At 38.7% G+C, this 15,670-nt stretch overlaps 1 non-coding gene across 1 annotated transcript; it reads right to left on the bottom strand.

Moving 5' to 3' along the window:
- Window positions 1-10,671: 10,671 nt before the first annotated feature.
- LOC127133613 (small nucleolar RNA R71) lies at window positions 10,672-10,778 on the bottom strand. The gene has a single exon (XR_007807567.1). It is a non-coding gene; the product is annotated as a small nucleolar RNA R71 (small nucleolar RNA).
- Between the last annotated feature and the right edge of the window lie 4,892 nt (window positions 10,779-15,670).

Here is a 15,670-nt window from a genome sequence, read left to right as displayed (position 1 = left end):
CAAAAAACAATCAAAGATAGTGTCTTGGCTGACCATTTGGCTCACGAATCTATTGAAGATTATCAGTCAGTGTAGTATGACTTCCCTGATGAAGAGATTTTGTACTTGAAGATGAAAGATTGTGATGAACCATTGCTTGAAGAAGGGCTAGAACCTGGTTCCCATTGAGGCATGGTATTTGATGGAGCGGTTAATCAGTATGATATTGACATTGGGGCAGTGATTATTACTCCTCAAGGCACGCATTTTCCATTTACAACTAGATTTACTTTCAAGTGTAAAAACAATATGGCTGAGTATGAAGCTTGCATTATGGGGCTTGAAGAGGCCATTGATCTCAGAATCAATTATTTAGATGTCTATGGAGATTCAACTTTGGTTGTGAATCAGATCAAAGGTGAATAGGAAACGAATCAATATGGTTTGATACCATATAGAGATTATGTGAGGAGGATTTCAACTTTCTTTACAAAGGTTGAATTTCACCACATCCCTCGAGATGAAAACCGGATGGCAGATGCTCTTGTAACGTTGGCTTCAATGATTGTGGTGAAGTATTGGAATGGATTTCCCAATTTGACCATAATGCGTCTTGATAGGCCAACTCATGTGTTCACTGTTGAAGAGGTAAAAGATGAAAAGCCATGGTATTATGATATCAAATGTTTTCTCCAAAGTCAGATCTACCCGTCTGGGGCATCTTTGAAAGATTAGAAGACTTTGAGAAGACTAGCCGACAAATTCTACCTAAATGGTGATGTGCTTTACAAGAGAAATTTCGACATGGTTCTGCTCAGATGCGTGGATAGACACGAAGCAAACTTATTGATGACTGAAGTCTATGAAGGTTCCTTTGGTACTCATTCCAATGGACATGCTATGGCTAAGAAGATGTTAAGAGCAGGTTACTATTGGATGAAAATGGAATCTGACCATTGCAAGTTTGTGAAGAAATGCCACAAGTTTCAAATTTATGCAGATAAAATTCATGTTCCTCCGACAATGTTGAATGTTATTTCCTCTCCATGGCCCTTCTCCATGTGGGGAATCGATATGATTGACATGATTGAGCCCAAAGCTTCGAACGAACATCGTTTCATTCTAGTGGCTATTGACTACTTCACAAAATGGGTTGAAGCAGCATCGTATGCGAATGTAACCAAGCAAGTTATTGTGAGGTTTATCAAGAATCATATTATATGCTGCTATGGTGTGCTAAGTAAGATCATTACTGATAATGGTTCAAACTTGAATAATAATATGGTGTAAGCTCTTTGCAAAGACTTCAAGATTTCACATCATAATTCTTCTCCCTACAAACCTAAGATGAATGGGGTTGTTGAAGCTGCAAATAAGAACATCAAGAAGATCATTCAGAAGATGGTTGTTACATACAAAGATTGGCATGAGATGCTCCCATTTGCTTTGCACGGGTATCATACATCCATCCACACTTCAACAGGGGCAACCCATTTCTTACTTGTTTCTGGCATGGAAGTTATGCTCCCGATAGAGATTGAGATCCCATCATTGCGTATGCTGATGGAAGCCAAGTTGACTGAAGCTGAATGGTGTCAGACCATATTTGATCAATTAAATTTAATCAAAGAGAAGAGGTTAACTGCCATGTGTCATAGTCACTTATATCAGCAGAGAATGAAGAAAGCTTTTGATAATAAGGTCAAACCTCGTGTATTCAGAGAAGGTGATCTTGTGCTCAAGAAGATTCTATCTTTCAAACCAGATTCTATGGGCAAATGGACTTCTAATTATGAAGGACCATATGTTGTTAAGAGATCCTTTTTAGGAGGTACTTTGATTCTTACAACTATGGATGGTGAAGAGTTCACTCGTCCTGTAAACGCCGATGCAGTCAAGAAATACTTCGCCTAAAAAGAAAAGAACAACTCGCTAAGTTGAAAACCCGAAAGGGCAGCTTAGGCAAAAATGAGCGTCTCGGTGGATTAAAAACCCGAAAGGGCGATCCAGGCAAAATTTAGAGACATAAAACATAAAAATCATCCTGATAAATTGAGTATCCCACCTTGGGGCAATTTATGCAAAAATTAGGGATCATGGGAAGTAACTGCAAGTTGATGAAGACTTTCTTTAGCATAATGTTTGGTCTTGATTCATCTTCAACCAAAGCCAAGAGTACAATGGATGTCAAATATGGTAGAAGGATTAGTGATCATTGTATTAAATGTAGCCCTTTTCCATGTAAATTACCATTTTTCAACATTTGTAAAGATCTATGGAGTCTTGTCATTTACAGACTACCATCCTATTAAATAAAGTTGAGCTTTTTATTCAATTGTTTCTACTCTTATTTATTCAGCTAAATAGAGTTAAATTTTATTGTGATCATTTTGAAGTTACATTTTTAAAATAAAAATCATGTTTTCTTAAAAAAAAAAAATTACTTTTTAAAGAATAATCGATTTCATTTAAGGGATGCCCACAGCGGTACGAGAACATGTAAGCCCTAAAATGCGAAGCATTAATTGGTTCTTCCTCAAGCAGTTGTCGTGACCTCTGTTCTTCCCCATCATCTTTTTAGCATCTCTAGTCGAGTTTTGTTGGTTTCCCTAGCTGAGTTTGTAATCGCCTCCCTCGAGTTGTAGGCGCTTTATTGCAACAAGTTGCATAAATTCAGAAAATTTTGTTTCCCCTCAAGTCGCCAGTGGAGTTATCCCTGTCAGCCGTGATTCTTGAGCAGTATTTTCGATCCTCTGCAAGGTTGTCTCCCATTTGATATGGTGTTGACCTAAAATCCCCGTAGAGTTGATAGTGCAGATTTTTGGCAAGTCTTTTCCTTCTCCCCAGCCAGAGTTGAGCCTGGGATATGGATGGTTCTTGGGCATTCCTTTGCACCCTTTTCTCTCCAGCAGATGTTTCCCTCCTATGAGGATTGACTGAGTATTGTATTGATGATGCAGACCGGTGACATTTGTATCCTTTGTGATCGTTTTGTCAGCATAATCATCATATATACATATACATATACATTCATATATTTTATTATTGCATTGGTAATATACTTTGTGATTCATTATTTCTCCGATCCTCTGCTACGGTGGTATACTTCTTCCCCCCACGTAGATTTAGTATGTTTGTCCTCTCTCAATTGTAGAGTGTCAGCCCATTAAGCAGAAAGAATTTAACCTTTCTTATTCCCCACTGAGTTGTTTCCTCGTGGATGATTATTATTTTAGCTTCCTCCCTAGTTGATTATCTGGATGGAATCACTCCCCCTGAGTTATATCCTCGTCGGGTTGAGTCTTTGATTGACCGTTTCTTTCTAGATCTTACCTAGATAGATTCTTTTGGTCCCTTGAGAGTCTATTACCAAGTAACTGGTAATATTCTTCTCAATTTGCAAGTATTTCACTTTTGCCCAATACCCGACAAAAGTAACCTTTTTCTCCCCAGCGGATTCGTTGTCACGTTTCCCCAAGAAGTTTATCTTTGATATGTTCATCCTAACCGATGACGAATATTTTCTTCCCCCGCTTTGAGTCTATCCTTGATATGTTCATCTCGACCGATGATGGATATTATCGTTTTGGTATTCTACCCAGTAAAAAGGTAGTTGTAATCCCTATTTTGTTCCCCAAAAGGTTAATCCTTGATATGTTTATCCTAATCGGTGACATATTTCCTCTTCTTTGCGGTCTTCTGCCCAACAACCAGTAGTTGTAAATCCTACTTCCTCTTTTGGAGTCTATCCTTGATATGTTGATATGTTCATCTTCACCGATGACAAATATTATCTTTTCGATATTCTACCTAGTAACTGATAGATGTAATTCCTATTTCTCCCCTCGGAGTCTATCCTTGATATGTTCATCTTAACCGATGATGGATACTCTCTTCCCGGTATTCTATCCAGTAACCGATAGATATAATTCCTACTTTTTCAGGCAGTTTATCCTTGATATGTTTACCTTAACCGGTAACGGATATTCTTCATAATGTCCCCAAGTGAGTCTATCCTTGATATGTTCATCTTAACCAATGACGAATATTCTTCCCCTTTGAGTCTATCCTTGATATGTTCATTTTGATTAGTGGCGGATATTCTCTTTCTTTGCGGTCTTCTGCCCAGTAACCGATAGTTGTAAATCATATTTGGCTTTTCCCCAGAAGGTTAATTCTTACCCAGTAACTGGTAATAAATACACCTTCTGTTGCCCTCAGCGAGTCATCCTTGATATGTTTACCCTAACCGGTAACAAATGTCCTCTATGACAGACCATGTTATCTCCTTACTCAATAATCGGAAGTGGATAATATACTTTTGTTACTCATGTGTTGAAGATCATTTCTTCCCCAGGTGAGTTTGAGTGCGTATTTACTCAATGAAACCGCCGTTTCCTGCTTGGTTCAAGTGTTTCAACTTTGTTATGATCCACCTGTTTCCCCTGCAGATGATCCTTTTTATCCTCGGCTGAGTCTTTCCACATATTTATTTTCGTGGAATCTCTCGAGTCCCCCAGCAGTTTTAAAGTCGTAGCCTGGTATACACACAACCCTTTTTTATTCCCCAGAGTCTCTGTCTCCCCAGTGAGTTTTCCTTACGGAATGGATTATACTCCTGCGGACTTTCGGTCTCTCCAGATTCTTTTCCTTTGTGGCAACATTTTCCCCACAGAGATTATTTTAACATTCATATCATATGAATCATGAGGTCTCTTAGGGACCAAAATTTGTTTCTATATATTGTTATTTAAGTCCATTCTACTGATTCGATGCGAAGATTTTAACCTTCATCTCCTCAGCTAGAACATCCTTAAATAGGGGTAGCTGTAAGACCCCAATTTTGACCCTAAGATTCCTCATGCTATTCTCGTCATATGCATTAGCATTGGGATCACAACTTGGTATCCTCCTTACCCTTCATTCATTGGGTTTCCATTGGGAGAGATCACCAAACACATTTGATTGTATCATACTTCCTTTTTCTTTATTTACTAACCAAAATACCAAAAATATGTCATTGTATAATTTAACTCTTTTGTAGGTAGTGTGTGTGCTCACCTATGATCTATAAAGCTCACATCTAGGGTTTGAGACCCTTAGTGCAAGGAGCTCAATCAATAATTGGTCTACATTGACTCTAAGTATCATATATGGATCCCCGTTATCTTCACATGTTATTTTGATAAAAAATTCACCAAGAGTTTGGAGTTGGTTTGCCTTGGAAACCCTAACTCATATGGGTATCTTGTGTGACTTCTTCAACAAGTTTCCTCAACAATTGATCAAGTATTTCAAGGGATACTTCACATTACATCATCTTATGCCTATATGATCCTCCATGAGTCCCAAAAGTCAAGATAATGTCAAGCTAGCAAATTGGTTCATGGTGGTTGACCAGAGGAATTCAACTGATCAAAACTGGGGTTCCCTAGACCCTATCTCCTACAATTTTTATCATATGAAAATTATTCCAAGAGAAACGTTACTCTAAATAGAATTTCAAACAAATTTAATTTTTAAATCAAGAGCTAGTTGTGCTTTTAAAGTCATTTTTTATGGTGAAAGATTATAGGTCATTTTGTCTAAACCCTAATTTCAAAGTCAACTTCTCAAGACCATAACTTGCTCAATTTTTATGATATGAAATCCATTCAAGTTTCATGATCAAGTTAAAGATGTATAATTCAACTTTTATGTTTTGAGGAAGTGAAAATTCAACTTTCAAATGCATGTGATAACAGGAAACATTATAGGTCATTTTGGGCCAATACCATTGAACAAGTGATTTTCCTCAACATCTAAAATTCATAACTCCTTCATGCTAAATCCAAATGAGGTCACATTTGTGACCAAATTAAAGGTATTTGGAATAGCTACAACTTTGATGAAGGAACTTTTCTCATTTGAAGTCCATAGAAAAAGTTATTCAAGATGGAAGAAGTGAGCATATGGCTTGGTACTTAGATTTTTTTTTAATATGTTTGATTTCCCAAACTTCCACCTTATAATTCATCATCATACAAGCTTAAAATGAAAACATGTTCAACATGAAAGTTGTTCCTCTTGATCTAACCTTCTAAAAAGTCCAAATTCATATTATTTGGACAAAGTATGAATTACTTGTGCATGGCTTAAAGTTGAAGGACCATTTGAATAACTTGAAGTTCCACTTTCCATACACGAAGGCATGGCTTGTTAACATGATTTCAGCATCACTTAGACTCATTTTTGGACCTAAGTGCATCACTTGATGGGCCTATCACACGCCCATGCAAGTGAGATTTTCAACTTTGGCCAAAAATGGAAGTGTGCATTTATCAATCTCCTTGGCTATAAATAGAAGCCCTCTTGCTCAGAAATGAGGACCCTGGCGACGCGCAAGCTTTGAATCAGCAACCCTAAACCCTCACATTCAAAGGATAAGCTTGAATATTTTCTTTTTAAATTGAGTTTGAATCTCCCACTGTTTTTGAGATTGAAACTCCAAGAGTCCATCCCTTTCCTTGATCCATTTCCACTCCATCAAACATCTGAAGCTAGGCCAAGCATAATTGACAACAAGATCATGTCAATCTGAAGCTGCAGTGAAGGTGATTTTCAAAATTTTTCATCTCTTCGATTCTCACTCAACTCTCCACTATTCTTGTTGATTTTTGGTTGTCTGAAGTCCTACCAATGTAGGCCAGAAGATTGAGTTGCTTTGAGGTTAAATCGAAGCAACTCAGATCATGATCCTCAAAATTCAACTCCTTGTATCTTTCTATATACTTGGAGTTAGACAAAATTGAGGCCAGATTCGAGCTCTTGAGCATTTTTTTATTTAAACTCATGTCCTTCTTTTTCATTTTGGTGATGGTTGAAGGTGGACTAGTCCGGTGAGGTCCACCCGAGAAGAAGACCGAAGCTTTGGCTCCAACGATGTGTTGGCACGCTTCTGAATCACATGATCCATTCAAAATGTTTTAATCTTGAGCGTTGGTTGTGATTACGATGTGTACAGCGCGCTTGACTTGGTGTATGGTGGAATACACACTATGGACCATTTGATCTGCGACCTCAATTAATGAGGGAGATGAGATGGTCCACGTATTTTTGAATTTTTGAATTTCATTTTAATTGCTTTATTTTCATTAATTCATATTAATTTTAATACTGATCTAAAAAATATGGGACTTTCATCAAATAATTTCAAATATTTTTCTCTTTCATTTTCAGAATTAAAATTATTTTTTGGATTAATATTAATATTTTTTATGATTTTATTATTTTTGTGCATATTTTTAATTGTTTAAAAATACTTTTAAGTTTCCAAAAATTATGAATTTTTTTCTCCAAGGTCCTTTGACCTTGTTTGACTTATGATAAATGTCTTGGCCATTTATTTGGTGCTTTGAAGAGGTTTTAGGTTTTTGATCAACAATAATTTAATTTAATACATTTTAATTGATTTTTAATTATTTAATTGTGAATAAATTATGTTGAGCTATTTCCATTGACTTGTTGAGTTTGACTATGTTGTTTGGGCCTTGGTAAAGGTTGATTTGACTTTTGTTGGATTAAAATCATTGGATGTAGGGGATTGATGAAATGTACATTTCATCTCCCAAAATGAATGAATGATTTTAATTTGATAAAATTCCTCCCATGGTCAACTTATGTTTGTTTCATTTCCCCCCACTCTTCATCTTCAATCCCATTCTATCCCACCCATTCCATTGACCAATGATATCTCTATATCCTAAGGCTAATTGGTTCATAAACCAACACAAGTATGGATGAGATTAGGTCCACCCTTTTGCCATTTTCTTTTTGTGTGTGGTATGTTTTAGGAGTATGGTTCATTATACCATATCTCTAACATGCATTAACACCAAAATTCTATTGCCCGACCTCAGATAATTGTGACTTCTACATAAGTCCAATTACGATTGCTTAATATAGCGCTAAATTTTGACCAAAAAAGCATAACATTCTAGTAAGTGAGATTGTAAGTCTCCCCCATTTCATGGTATTGTGTGGAAACTTGGTCTTTTTTCCTTCCTTTGGAAGATGTCTTGGTTCAAGGATTCATCCTTGTGAATAGAGAGTTGAGTGTTCTCCAAAGAATGACTTAAACAATAAAAAGCAAAACTCCACTAACTTCTCATCAACTAACATTTGACTAACTTTTAATTTCAATTCATTTATTTTTATGCACTTTAAATTCAAGCCTTTTATCATTTGCCATTATTCATACCATTTAACTTGTTTACTTTAATGTCATTTTTACTTTGCTCACTTGAGCCATATATTATGGTTATATTGTGTTTGTATATACTTGTTTGTGTATTCTGTTTGTGTTTGTGGTCTTTTGACCTTAAGAAACTTAATAAACAACAAAAACTCTTAAAATATGTTTGTATGGACTGTTGGATTTGATCTGAGACTTGGACTTAGAATTAGGCAACATCCCCTATGCAAAAGGACTTGGCCAATGCCAACATTTCTGAAACCAAGTGCTTGTGAATTGAACCTTCATCTGATACAAGTGTTGAGATCTGATAACGCGAAAACGTATCGTATTTTTAGCTTCATATGCATTGCTTTTTACTTGATTAACACTTATTATTACACAATATTTTATGTTTATTGCAGGTATTTATCGAATAAAAGGATTACAACGCAAGCAAAGTGGAAAATAGCAAAAAGGAAAGAAAAAGAGAAAAAAATGGATAAAAATAGAGAGTATGGGCCCACCACGCCTAATGGGCTTGTGACGCCCATCATCTGGATGTGTGGCGCCCGTAACATGATCCAAAGAGGATGGTGGCGCCCGTCACAAGGAATGAAGATTGTGGCACTCAACCCTAAAATTGTGGTGCTCGCCACAGAGTCAAAGACTAGGATTGTGGAAACCGCCACAACCTAGTCTTCCCTACTATTTCTCCATGATTTTAGCCATGAATCCACTCACCTTTGGCTATAATTTAGGGGAGTGGAAAATATATATAGGAGTTTTGTTTTTCGCCAGGAGTCTCGCTCTTCACTTTCTCTTCTAGCTTTCAATCTACGCTTAATTTTAGTCAGATATTATTTTCTTTTAGTTTCCTAGGCAGTTTTTATTACTTTGTAACAATGATAGTTTCTCCACATTGGGGAGTATTGCAATTTATTTTATGCAATTTGAACTCAATTGTAATGGTTACTCGTTGCCAAAGCCTGCCGACATTATTTTATTTGAAGAATCAAGTTTCAGTTCCAGTTCTCAATTCATAATCCAAGTTTTATTTTAATTGCTATTTTATTTATTTATATCTTATTGCATATTTGATTTTCCGAATACCATGTTTGTTACCGGATCCATGTCCGAATAAACCCTTAGGTATCAGTATGTAAAGACCGTCGAAACGATGGGATTCGTAGATGGTCGGTGTTGATTTCTATAAAACTTATTTTTCCGGTTTTAGTTTCTTATTTTATTCAAACTGTTTTACGTACGAGAGTACAAAACAAATTAAGGTTACAATCAATAAGAATGAGAGTTTGAGATTTTAACTAGATAGTTGAAACTAGGCATTAATCGTAAACACAACGAGAGCACTTTAGGATTAATTAGACTTTATTCATATTCAAAAATTACTTTTAAATTCAAAATGAGACCGCGAGAGCCAAGCATTATGGTTTAGGAGTATGGTCAGAGTCAATAAAAATGAGAGTGTGAGACTAAGTCCTTTCTATAAATAATTTTTACTGAAGAATATTTTGACCAATAAGATTACACCAAATATTTATCAAATCCCCGAAGTTTGATGCGTTACATACCGATATCCCTTTATCGCATATCCTTATTAATATTCTATTTACGCTAGAGTTATTTCTCTTCATCCCTCAAATCTTAGAACGATCATCAGCCTTAGATTTACATAGTAACATTAGATAATGATACATTCGATTATTAATCCTTGTGGGTTCGATAATCTTTAAAAATACGCGATAGGACTGTGTACTTGCAGTCACAATTCCCATAGACTTACTAAGTCGCGATCACGTTTTTGGCGTCGTTGTCGGGGACTAATTTAGTCGATATCGTAACTCCAGTATTACCCAGTATAGACTAAGGCAAGCAATTCTTTTTCCCTTTCTACATTTGTCGAGTGTATGCCAAGTACTCGCTCTCAAGGCGAGAAGTTAAAGCTACCGTTCGACGAACCTGAGCGTTATCTTAGATTAGAACGCCAAATACGAGACTTGATACGAGAACATCGTATCAAGCTAAATCTTCTCGACCTTAATATCCCTATTTCTGAACCAGTTATTCAACCAGAGATGGCGGAAGGAGTGCAAAACCGTCCTCTTAAGTACTATGCAATCCCTTCGCAGGATGAACCACATAACATCATTGTTGCCTCAGCCATCGTGGACAATAATTTCAAGCTAAAACCTTCACTGTTGTCAGCCGTACAACAAAACCAATTTTCAGGTAGTCCCACGGAGGACCCGAACCTACATTTGTCAGTGTTTTTGCAATATGCAGACACATTGAAAGCAAATGGTGTCAGCCCAGAAGCTATAAGACTATGTATTTTCCCATTCTCATTAAGAGATAGAGATAGAGCTTGGCTCTAGTCTCTACCATCCAACTCTGTCACTATGTGGAACGAGTTGAAGAAAGTTTTCTTAGCCCGATATTTCCCACCTAGTAAGATGGCTATGCTAAGAGCCCAAATAAACGGGTTTAAACAAAAAGATAATGAATCACTTTTTGAAGCTTGGGAGAGATACAAAGACATGACGAGGCTTTGTCCACATCACGATCTAGAAGAATGGTTGATCATCCATACCTTTTACAACGGTCTCTTGAACAACACAAGATTGACAATAGACGCCGCTGCAGGTGGCACACTGATGGATAAACCCTACAATGAGGCCTATCAACTTATCTAAAGTATGGCCCAGAATCATTACCAGTGGGGAATCGAAAGAACCTCCACAGAGAAACCTCCAACGAAAGGCGACATGTACGAATTAAGCAGTCTTGACCATGTTAACGCCAAGGTAGATGCTCTTACTCAAAAGATAGACAACTTGACCATAAAACTCGCAGCCACCGTGGCTACCGTAGCACCAAACTGCGAGATATGCGGAGTTTCGGGGCATGCTGCCCCAGAATGTCAACTATTGACAGGAACCTCCATAGACCAGGTGAACTATGTTCAATGAAACCCTTACTCAAACACCTATAACCCAGGTTGGAAGAACCATCCTAATTTTTCGTACAAAAACAATAATGCATTATATGCACCTAACCAAACACCTGATGTACCACCAGGATATCATAAAGCTGCCACAAATACTCAAAATGGTCCTAGGAAGTCAAACCTATAAATAATGATGGAAAACTTCATAGTAACCCAAGCCCAAACAAATAAGGATTTCCTAAATCAAAACATACACACTAGTGAGCAAATCAAGCAGTTAGCAAACAAGGTAGACGCGTTAGTCACCCATAACAAAATGTTGGAAACACAAATTTCGCAAAGTGGCTCAACAACAACACCTACTTGTAACACCCCAAAATTTACCCTCCTCATTCATGCATTCATTTAGCATTTCATATTGCATTTTATCATGTCAATCAGAATTAGATCCAAGAAACTTAAAAAAAAAAAAACGAAAAAAAAACGAAAAAAAAATAAATAAATAATTTTTTACAAAAATAAATAAATAAATAAAAATAATAATAAAAAAATAATAAATAAAATATAATAGAAAAACTTGGACTTGGACCTCTCTCATTTGAGCCCACAAAGCCATGAAAATCAGGTTATAAAAGAGGGAGATCAGACAGAAAAAGGAAGAGAAGCAAAAATACTCTGAGGTTTCCTTAGAACAAAACCCTAAGGAAAAAGATAGTGAGAGAAGAGCTAACAAAGTTCAGAGCAGCCTCCAAATCCTGAAGGGAACTCAACTGCACAGAATCACATTTGCCTCACATAAACCCTAAGGTTGTTTTGTAAACCTCACGGGTGCAACTCAATTTCAATCAAGCTCTCCAATCAGGTTTGCCCTATATCCATCATCTTTATGCCTTTAATTTGAATGCTCTAAATGTATGAGGTATTATGGGTGAATTTGATACCCTTTTGATGCATGTGTTTGACAAGAGGTTTAGGCCTCCTACCCTTGGTTGCTTTTTGTGAGCTTTTTTGTGAATTGAAAGAGCATGATTCATGTGGTTACATTTTGATTTGGGGGCAACCCTTGATTACCCTATTTTTTTTGTCTCTAACCTGTTTGTTGAGTTTTTGTGAGGGCTCACATGACTTTTGCAGGGATAACTTGCGTGGTTTCCCACTTTATTTGTGGGATACCCCCTGGAGGTTCATTCCGATTACCTGTACTGACTCACCTTTCTTTGATGGCATTAGCTTGGGAGATCCCTGGATTTCTTACTCCTTTAATTGCTGTTACTTCGGATCTTTATCCGTGTGGTACTTTTACCTCTTTTCCGCATTTTATCGCTTTCTTAGCTGGAAGACCTTGATAGGAGGCATTTGTTTTCTTTTGTTTATTTACTTCTGAGCCCCTTGTTGGCACATTTACTTTATACATGTTTGTTTTGTATGTGTTCGTATCCCTGCAGGTAGCACGGTTCCTTCGTCAAGGACTGCCTTTTGCCCTTGAGCATCCCAAACCCTAAAACCCAAAGGAACACGTTAACTCCTTCTACTACAGGCGAGTAAGTCTCCAAAGGTCGAGCATCCGGTAGATTGCGTAGTGACGTTGTTCGTCCAAAACCCAATCCATAACCCCATAGTTAGCCGAACTACGTTTTGCTCTGATTCTCAGGCCAGATGAGATACGTAGGCATAAGACGCGATGTCTTAGTGATCACAATTACCCTTAACCCCTAGGTAGCCGAGCTACGAAGACTCTGATTCTCATATTCAGATGAGATACGTATGCAGTGGATGCGACATCCGCGCGAGTCATTTTCATTTAACCCCCCTTTTTTAGTAAATAACACATTAGATAAACCCACACCCTTTAGACAAGAACTACAAAAGTGGATCCCGTAGAGTACTACGGATGCGTAGGGGTGCTAATACCTTCCCTTCGCATAACCGACTCCCGAACCCAAGATTTGGTTGCAAGACCCCGTCTTGTCCTCTCCTTTTTCAGGTTTACTTCGAGCGTTTCCTTTCCCTCCTTTGGGATGAATAACGCACGGTGGCGACTCTTCTGTCATTTTCTTTCGCTGGTTGTTTTTTTCGCGCACTGTATTTTTCAGGTTGCGACAGCTGGCGACTCTGCTGGGGATTGAAAGAAGTTGACCTCTTGCTGGTCCATCTTCCCTAAGCGAGTCCCTCCTAGCTTGTGTGATTTCTTGTTTATTGGGTGTTCATGCTTTTGTACCTTTATTTGCTTACCTGCTTGCATACATCTGTTGTATCTGTTGGATTTGTTTGTTTGTTTGTTGGGATGGGGTGTTCTATGAGAGATAAGCCCATTACCCAGGCTTGAGTGTACACACAGGTTTTAGAGTGGATAATCACGAGGCTTGCGTGGCGTGTTGCTACGTTAAGTCGTTCGTGAAGAACCACACCTAGACGAGGTTTCTTTTGGATATATTATGTCTTACGGGTGTTCCGTAACGGCAGGATGTTCCTCTAGAAATCGTCGACTCTGGTGACCATTTCCCGAGAACTCAGTCGAGGCCTCTCCTCCGAGACGTGATTATGTTAGCTCTGGTGGGCGCATTCTCGCTGCTCAATCTGAGGATCCCGAGACTGGGAACTTACTATTACGATGTCCTGTTGAGGGGAGTCAATGGAGGTCTTTTGTCCCATAATAATACCAAACCTTCAGTGGTAAACGTATTATTCGCGACTGAAGGGCTGAAGCTGACGAACTTCTGTTCTTAGAACCTACCAGTGAGGGGCGGGCTAAATTCAGGAAACCTTAACCTCCAACCAACCCGGTTTTCTGGAGTAGAGTTTTGGGCTTGTATTATATTCCTCAGTGAATTTCTCTCCAGGCAGTGCAACCTGACAGATGTTCAAGCGGATCCATCAATTCTGATTGACATGCCTTTGCATTGCATAACATCATCTGCATATTTGCATCCAACATCTCATGCTTATTCATTTGCAGGGTATTATTCCCTTTCAAAACGGGGGTGCCTTAAAACTGAACAAGCAGTGCATCGCATACCATGCATATTAACCCTTGTCTGTTTTGCAGGTGTCACCGCAGTGTCTAATGTTTGTTCCCTGTATCAGGCAGTTATTGGTCCCAAGCGAGTCCACAGGTACCCGACAAAGGAAAATCGTCCACAGCTAGCGATGGACCAAGTATAGAAAGAGCTGGCTGATATGCGTGAAAGGATGGATCCGTTCATGACATTGATGACTGGTATGGCAGAAGGCCAGGAAAAGCTGAGGGAATTGGTTGAGAAACCGAGACCCAATCCGGAGGTGGAGATACCAAATGCTGAGGGAAACTCTGGTAACCCTGGGAACGCTGATAACCCTGTGAACACTGGTAACGCGGGTAACGCAAATGCTGATGGAAACCCGGGTAATGTTGGCAACACGGGGAATGTTGGGAATGGTATTGGTGGAAGATACAATGTGAATCAAGGAATTCGGATTAACGGGCACCCCGTTACTGAAGATTGTCAGTATGATCAATTTTCTTTGCACGACGAGGCCCTCGAGACCACTCGCCGTATGGATGAGCTTGCTGAGAAGCTCAAATCTTTGGAGTCTCAAAATTCCTTAGGCTTTGATGTCACAAATCTTGGTCTGGTTCAGGGAGTAAGGATTCCTCACAAGTTCAAACCCCCTACTTTTGAGAAATACAACGGGGCTTCTTGCCCACGCACTCATCTCCAATCTTATCTGGGAAGGTTGGGAGCTCACACGGAAGATGAAAAGCTGTGGATGTACTATTTTGAAGACAACCTAACTGGAGCTTCTCGTGAATGGTATTCTCATTTGTCTCGTACTACCATCAAGAGCTGGAAAGACTTGGCAGAGGCTTTTGTCAAGCAATATCAATACAACTTGGACATGGCTCCAAATCGGACCTTGTTGCAAGGTATGTCTCAGACTGCCAAGGAAACCTTTAGAGAGTATACTCAGCGTTGGAGACAGATTGCTGCATCCGTCCAACCCCTTATGTCTGAAAGGGAGATGGCGGACATGTTCATGAACACTCTTCAAGGCAATTATATTGACAGATTGGCTGCTTGCCCGTCAATCAGCTTTACGGAGATAGTAATTACTGGAGAAAGAATCGAGAGTCTGTTGAAGATGGGCCGAATTCAAGACAATAGTGCTTCCAACTCATCAGGTCCCACGAGACCGTTTGCTGGTAACGGTCAGCGAAGAAAAGAAGGCGAGGCAAGCGTTGTGTATGCCGGCAGAGGCAGGGGTAGAGGACGCCCTAATTATTATCAAGATCAAGTGGCCGCAGTCACTATTCCAACACCTATTCCTCAATCGCAATATCATCCGCAACAACAACCCAGGTACAACAATCAACAACAAGGAGGTAATCCGGGTCAGCAGAGACACTATCAACAACGTCCAAGGCAGACGGACTGGGTCATCGAACCAATCCCAATGCCTTATTCAGTATTACTTCCCAAGTTGATTGACATGAATCTGGTTACGTTGAGAACTCTGGCCCCACCAATCGATCC

The sequence above is a fragment of the Lathyrus oleraceus genome, chromosome 3 (assembly GCF_024323335.1).
Source record: "Lathyrus oleraceus cultivar Zhongwan6 chromosome 3, CAAS_Psat_ZW6_1.0, whole genome shotgun sequence".
In the NCBI taxonomy this organism is placed as follows: Eukaryota; Viridiplantae; Streptophyta; class Magnoliopsida; order Fabales; family Fabaceae; genus Lathyrus; species Lathyrus oleraceus.
The sequence above is the reverse complement of the archived record's forward strand: the minus strand, read 5'-3'. Positions and strand labels throughout refer to the sequence as shown.